Below are 6,910 nucleotides of genomic sequence, written 5' to 3'. Positions count from 1 at the left end.
CGAGGCACGATTCGAACCTGCGACCGTAGCGGTCTTGCGGTTCCAGACTGCAGCGCCTTTAACCGCACGGCCACTTCGGCCGGCGGTAGCGGAATTCCTTAACATCATTGACTTCGTGAATATCAATCCTGATGTTAAGTTTCTCGCTGTTCTCATTTCAACTACTTCTCATTACCTTCGTCTTTCTCCGATTTACTCTCAAACCATACTGTGTACTCATTAGACTGTTCATTCCGTTCAGCAGATCATTTAATTCTTCATCACTTTCACTCAGGATAGTAACGTCATCAGCGAATCGTATCATTGATATCCTTTCACCTTGTATTTTAATTCCACTCCTGAACCTTTCTTTTATTTCCATCATTGCTTCCTCGATGTACAGACTGAAGAGTAGGGGCGAAAGGCTACAGCCTTGTCTTACACCCTTCTTAATACGAGCTCTTCGTTCATGATCGTCCACTCTTATTATTCCCTCTTGGTTTTTGTACATATTGTATATGACCCATCTCTCCCTATAGCTTACCCCAACTTTTTTCAGAATCTCGAACAGCTTGCACCATTTTATGTTGTCGAACGCTTTTTCCAGGTCGACAAATCCTATGAAAGTGTCTTGATTTTCTTTAGCCTTGCTTCCATTATTAGCCGTAACGTCAGAATTGCCTCTCTCGTCCCTTTACTTTTCCTAAAGCCAAACTGATCGTCACCTAGCGCATTCTCAATTTTATTTTCCATTCTTCTGTATATTACTCTTGTAAGCAGCTTCGATGCATGAGCTGTTAAGCTGATTGTGCGATAATTCTCGCACTTGTCAGCTCTTGCCGTCTTCGGAATTGTGTGGATGATGCTTTTCCGAAAGTCAGATGGTATATCGTCAAACTCATATATTCTACACACCAACGTGAATAGTCGTTTTGTTGCCACTTCCCCCCAACGATTTTAGAAATTCTGATGGAATGTTATATATCCCTTCTATCTTGTTTGACCGTAAGTCCTCCAAAGCTCTTTTAAATTCCGATTCTAATACTGGATCCCCTATCTCTTCTAAATCGACTCCTGTTTCTTCTTCTATCATATCAGACAAATCTTCACCCTCATAGAGGCTTTCAATGTATTCTTTCCACCTATCTGCTCTCTCCTCTGCATTTAACAATGGAATTCCCGTTGCACTCTTAATGTTACCACCGATGCTTTTAATGTCACCAAAGGTTGTTTTGACTTTCCTGTATGCTGAGTCTGTCCTTCCGACAATCGTATCTTTTTCGATGTCTTCACATTTTTCCTGCAGCCATTTCGTCTTAGCTTCCCTGCACTTCCTATTTATGTCATTCCTCAGCGACTTGTATTTCTGTATTCCTGATTTTTCCGGAACGTGTTTGTATTTCCTCCTTTCATCAATCAACTGAAGTATTTCTTCTGTTACCCATGGCTTCTTCGGAGCTACCTTCTTTGTACCTATGTTTTCCTTCTCAACTTCTGTGATGGCCCTTTTTAGAGATGTCCATTCCTCTTCAACTGTACTGCCTACTGCGCTATTCCTTATTGCTGTATCTATAGCGTTAGAGAACTTCAAACGTATCTCGTCATTCCTTAGTACTTCCGTATCCCACTTCTTTGCGTATTGATTCTTCCTGACTAATGTCTTGAACTTCAGGCTACTCTTCATCACTACTGTATTGTGATCTGAGTCTATATCTGCTCCTGGGTACGCCTTACAATCCAGTATCTGATTTCGGAATCTCTGTCTGACCATGATGTAATCTAATTGAAATCTTCCCGTATCTCCCGGCCTTTTCCAAGTATACCACCTCCTCTTGTGATTCTTGAACAGGGTATTCGCTATTACTAGCTGAAACTTGTTACAGAACTCAATTAGTTTGTCTCCTCTTTCATTCCTTGTCCCAAGCCCATATTCTCCTGTAATCTTTTCTTCTACTCCTTCCCCTACAACTGCATTCCAGTCGCCCATGACTATTATATTTTCGTCCCCCTTTACATACTGCATTATCCTTTCAATATCCTCATACACTTTCTCTATCTGTTCATCTTCAGCCTGCGACTTTGGCATGTATACCGGAACTATCGTTGTCAGTGTTGGTCCGCTGTCGATTCTGATTAGAACAACCCGGTCACTGAACTGTTCACAGTAACACACCCTTTGCCATACCTTCCTATTCATAACGAATCCTACACCTGTTATACCATTTTCTGCTGCTGTTGATATTACCCGATACTCATTTGACCAGAAATCCTTGTCTTCCTTCCACTTCCCTTCACTGACCCCTACTATATCTAGATGTGCCTATGCATTTCCCACTTCAGATTTTCTAGTTTCCCTACCACGTTCAAGCTTCTGACATTCCACGCCCCGACTCGTAGAACGTTATACTTTCGTTGATTATTCAATCTTTTTCACATGGTAACCTCCCCCTTGGCAGTCACCTCCCGGAGATCCGAATGGGGGACTATTCCTGAATCTTTTGCCAATGGAGAGATCATCATGAAACTTCTTCAATTACAGGCCACATGTCCTGTGGATACACGTTACGTGTCTCTAATGCAGTGGTTTCCATTGCCTTCTGCAACCTCAAGTCGTTGATCATTGCTGATTCTTCCGCCTTTAGGGGCAATTTCCCACCCCTAGGGCAAGAGAGTGCCCTGAACCTCTATCCGCTCCTCCGCCCTCTTTGACAAGGCCGTTGGCAGAATGAGGCTGACTTCTTATGCCGGAAGTCTTCGGCCGCCAATGCTTATTATTTATCAAAATTTAGGCAGTGGTGGGGATCGAACCCGGGACCGAAGACGTTTTGATTATGAATCAAAGACGCTACCCCTAGACCACGGGTCTACCCCTTTTACGTAGCATCGTCCAAAGGAGCTTACTGGGCATCTCTGTAAAGAGTTCTCCGCAGCTAATTAACTCCTCTGGGAATTTTATCTACTATATAAATACTAGGGCGATTATGGTACTCTAGATAGTAGAATAAAATATTAATCTGGTTACATTTGGTAGCCATGGCACTGACATTCTTCCCATTCCCTGTAGGTTTCCTTAAGATAACAAATATTTTTGCAGAAGTCGGAACATCTGCTTAGTAACTAAAAATACCTATCTCAGTACTGCAAATCCCGCATTCCTGGAAGATTGTTGACATTTAGGAAGCTCATATGATATATGTGTCAAAAAACATATAGTCAGGTAGGCTAAATCTGTGATTATTTTGAAACAACCTTATGAAACTCTCAGCCGAAAAACAGTAATCGGGAAGACTGATTCAGCACATAAAAAAGTGAAAGCAACCTTCGGTGAAACTTAATGGAAGAGCGTTAACGTCAGGACTGTAACAGAATTCCACTGTTGAACGCAAAGGAGATCGAGGATAGTTGGAAAAAGTCAGTCGAAGAACGTGGAACTGTCTGATGATGTGGTAAACCACATGCGGAGGATATAGGAGATCCAGTACTGCACTCAGACTTTAAATGAGTTTTTGAATATCTGCGATCAAATAAGGCAGACTGCGTAGATAACAGCCCTTCAAAAATTTCTAAAGTCATTGTGAGAAGTGGCAACCAAACGACAATTCAGACTGGTGCGTAGAATCTGTGAGACTGTAGACGTACCAACAGACGTTCAGTAAAACATCATACTCATAATCCCGAAGATAGCAAGGGGACTTAACGAGAGAATGTCGCAGAATTAGTTTAACAGCCCGTATATCCAAGTTACTGCAAGAACAATACGTAAAATAATGGAAATAAAATCGAATATATATTAGATTACGATCAGTTTGGCTGATACCAGAGGCACAGTTCAGACTTTATGCTTTGTAATGGAAGTAGGACTTAAGAAAAATCAAGACACGTTTATAGGGTGTATACTGCTATAAAGCGCATTCGACAATGTCAAATGGTGCCAGATATTCGAAATTCTAAAGGAACTAGAAGTAAGCTACTAGAAAAGGCGTGTAATGTACAACATATAAGCAACAAATACGAAGAGGGAGCAGCAAGAATATCAAGAACGTTGTGTTCGGATTAAAATGGGTGTAACTTGTAGATTTATGTTAAATAGAAAGGGCAGTCTGATGAATATAGAAACTGGATTGAAAATAAAGAAAGACGAAAGTAATGAGGAGTATGGGGACTGAATTGGAGGTAAACACCAAAATTGGGGACCATGAGGTAGATGAAGTAGAGGAATTTTGCTACGTTAGAAGCAAAATAGAAAATGGTAGACGACGTCCAGCTTCCTAAACACTGAACTACCCAGATCAACATACTGTTCTTTCACCTTTCATCAATGGTTTTAATAAGATTTTACTTCGTTAAGCTCACATTTCGAATTTATAGAACTGAGACTTTTTTGCTGGTTGCAAGAAAAAGGTTCTTATTGTCGTTATTCTAAGCTAAAAGACTGGAAGTCACCAGCTCTTCGCATTTATTATATGTAAGCTACGTTAGCTGTTGATATTTATTCTATGTGATCTAGAATAGCGACGCCAAACAATCGACAGCGAGCTACTACTAGCTCGTGGGCACGTTCTCGGTGAGCGCTGTGTCAGCTCGCTTTGTCTAACTTGGTTGCTCTGCTCAGCGCAGACCGCGCTCACGGCAACTGCAACTGCCATTATCGGTCAGGAATACCACATTATCCGTCTAGTAAGGTCATCCGAAGACCAGTGTCAGTTGCGAAGCGATTTAGAAAAGATCGCTGTATGGTGTGGCAGGTGGCAGTTGACGCTAAATAACGAAAAGTGTGAGGTGATCCACATGAGTTCCAAAAGAAATCTGTTGGAATTCGATTACTAGATAAATAGTACAATGCTCAAGGCTGTCAATTCAACTAAGTACTTGGGTGTAAAAATTACGAACAACTTCAGTTGGAAAGACCACATAGATAATATTGTGGGGAAGGCGAGCCAAAGGTTGCGTTTCATTGGCAGGACACTTAGAAGATGCAACAAGTCCACTAAAGAGACAGCTTACACTACACTCGTTCGTCCTCTGTTAGAATGTTGCTGCGCGGTGTGGGATTCTTACCAGGTGGGATTGACAGAAGCCATCGAAAGGGTGCAAAAAAGGGCAGCTCGTTTTGTATTATCACGTAATAGGGGAGAGAGTGTGGTAGATATGATACGCGAGTTGGGATGGAAGCCATTAAAGCAAAGACGTTTTTCGTCGCGGCGAGATCTATTTACGAAATTTCAGTCACCAACTTTCTCTTCCGAATGGGAAAATATTTTGTTGAGGCCAACCTACATAGATAGTAATGATCATCAAAATAAAATAAGAGAAATCAGAGCTCGAAAAGAAAGGTTTAGGTGTTCGTGTTTCCCGCGCGCTGTTCGGGAATGGAATGGTAGAGAGATAGTATGATTGTGGTTCGATGAACCCTCTGCCAAGCTCTTAAATGTGAATTTCAGAGTAATCATGTAAATGTAGATGTAGATGTAGATCCGCCCAAGGTTGATCGTGAACGCATGAGATTGTGTACGTTATGTTTTTTCGTGTGTATATTAGATATGTGCCAACGACCTTGCCGCAGTGGTCTTGGTTTCTAGGTCCCCCGTTCAGTACACACATACGCACATGGCTAGGGTACACCAAGTAAAAGTAAGCGTCTGCAATCCAAGCGTACATGAAAGCCTCACGTGGGGCACCACATCTAACAGTTGCTTCACAAACAATTACATTACTGGTCAACAAGGGGCCCTAAACCGAAACACAACAATTATTACACAGTCCTGAAAACAATCTTCAACACCGTAAAGGTTGACAGTTTCTACACACCTTATTCGTTCACAAACTTCAGTGCTCAGGACGTTCGTGACCAATATACACAATAACGAGATCCAGTAAGACAGAGCACGGTGCTTACTGTCTAGAGCCAAGTAAACTGCTGCGCAGAAAGTGCACACATCGAGATGCAAATTTTTTGGTTACTCGCTGTCACTGCCCCGAGTCCCTGCTGCTCTTGTTCAGCAGCACTGCCACAGATAAAGCATCACCTCAGTCAGAGAGGTCACCTCAGCATCGATAGAGAGTATAGCCAACAAAAAATATACTGCCGAAAACAGCACATCCACACAGAAAGAAATAGCAAGGTGTTCAGTCCGCCGAACGGAATCAGTACGGAAGAAAGTTGTTATCTACTGTTTGCTGCACATCCAATGCAATGTTGGTGAAAAACACTATTAGGAAGCTCTTGTGCAATCCTGTAAAAATTGGGCGGGGCACCGTCCAGTCGCAAAATGTATTCATCGTAACTGGTGTTCAGCTGGGTCACAAACAGGTTTCCAACATGTCTCGGAATTACTCGTCACCGTTTGTTGTTGAAGGAAAACAAGCCGTGCACTTTCTCGCACGACACCGCACAGAAAAGTTCGTTAGTTACGCTGATGCTCTATCAGAATATGTGGTTTCTCGCTTCTCCAGATACGGACGCCGTGTGTGTTCACCTTGCCACTTACTTAGAAAGTGACTTCATCCTGTAAAATGAGCGTCCCCCAGTGTTTAACTATTGCTCATCTCAAAACTCTCGCCTTTTCACTTTGTCTGCTAGTGTAAGGGCTTGCACTAGCCCCACTTTGCTCAGTTTGAAACATAGCCTCTTACGAAACGTTTCCACACCGTAAATTTTGGCACGACCAATTTCCTGCTTTCTTTAGTGAGTGACTTGCGAGGACTTCGGTGAACCACTTTCAACCTTTATATCACACACGAGGCCGACCAGGACTCTTTCCCTTACAAAGGCATCCGGTTTCCACTGACTGTCGGTGCAAGCAACCTATGTTGTTATTGCGTGATGGGTCTTTCCTAAACCGTCCACGAGACTAACTCTGAACTATACATAAACTCTAGATACATCAAAATGGAACACACAGAAAGCCTCTTCCTTTTGCGACGCCGTCCT

The sequence above is a fragment of the Schistocerca americana genome, chromosome 1 (assembly GCF_021461395.2).
Source record: "Schistocerca americana isolate TAMUIC-IGC-003095 chromosome 1, iqSchAmer2.1, whole genome shotgun sequence".
NCBI classification, from domain to species: Eukaryota; Metazoa; Arthropoda; class Insecta; order Orthoptera; family Acrididae; genus Schistocerca; species Schistocerca americana.
The sequence above is the reverse complement of the archived record's forward strand: the minus strand, read 5'-3'. Positions refer to the sequence as shown.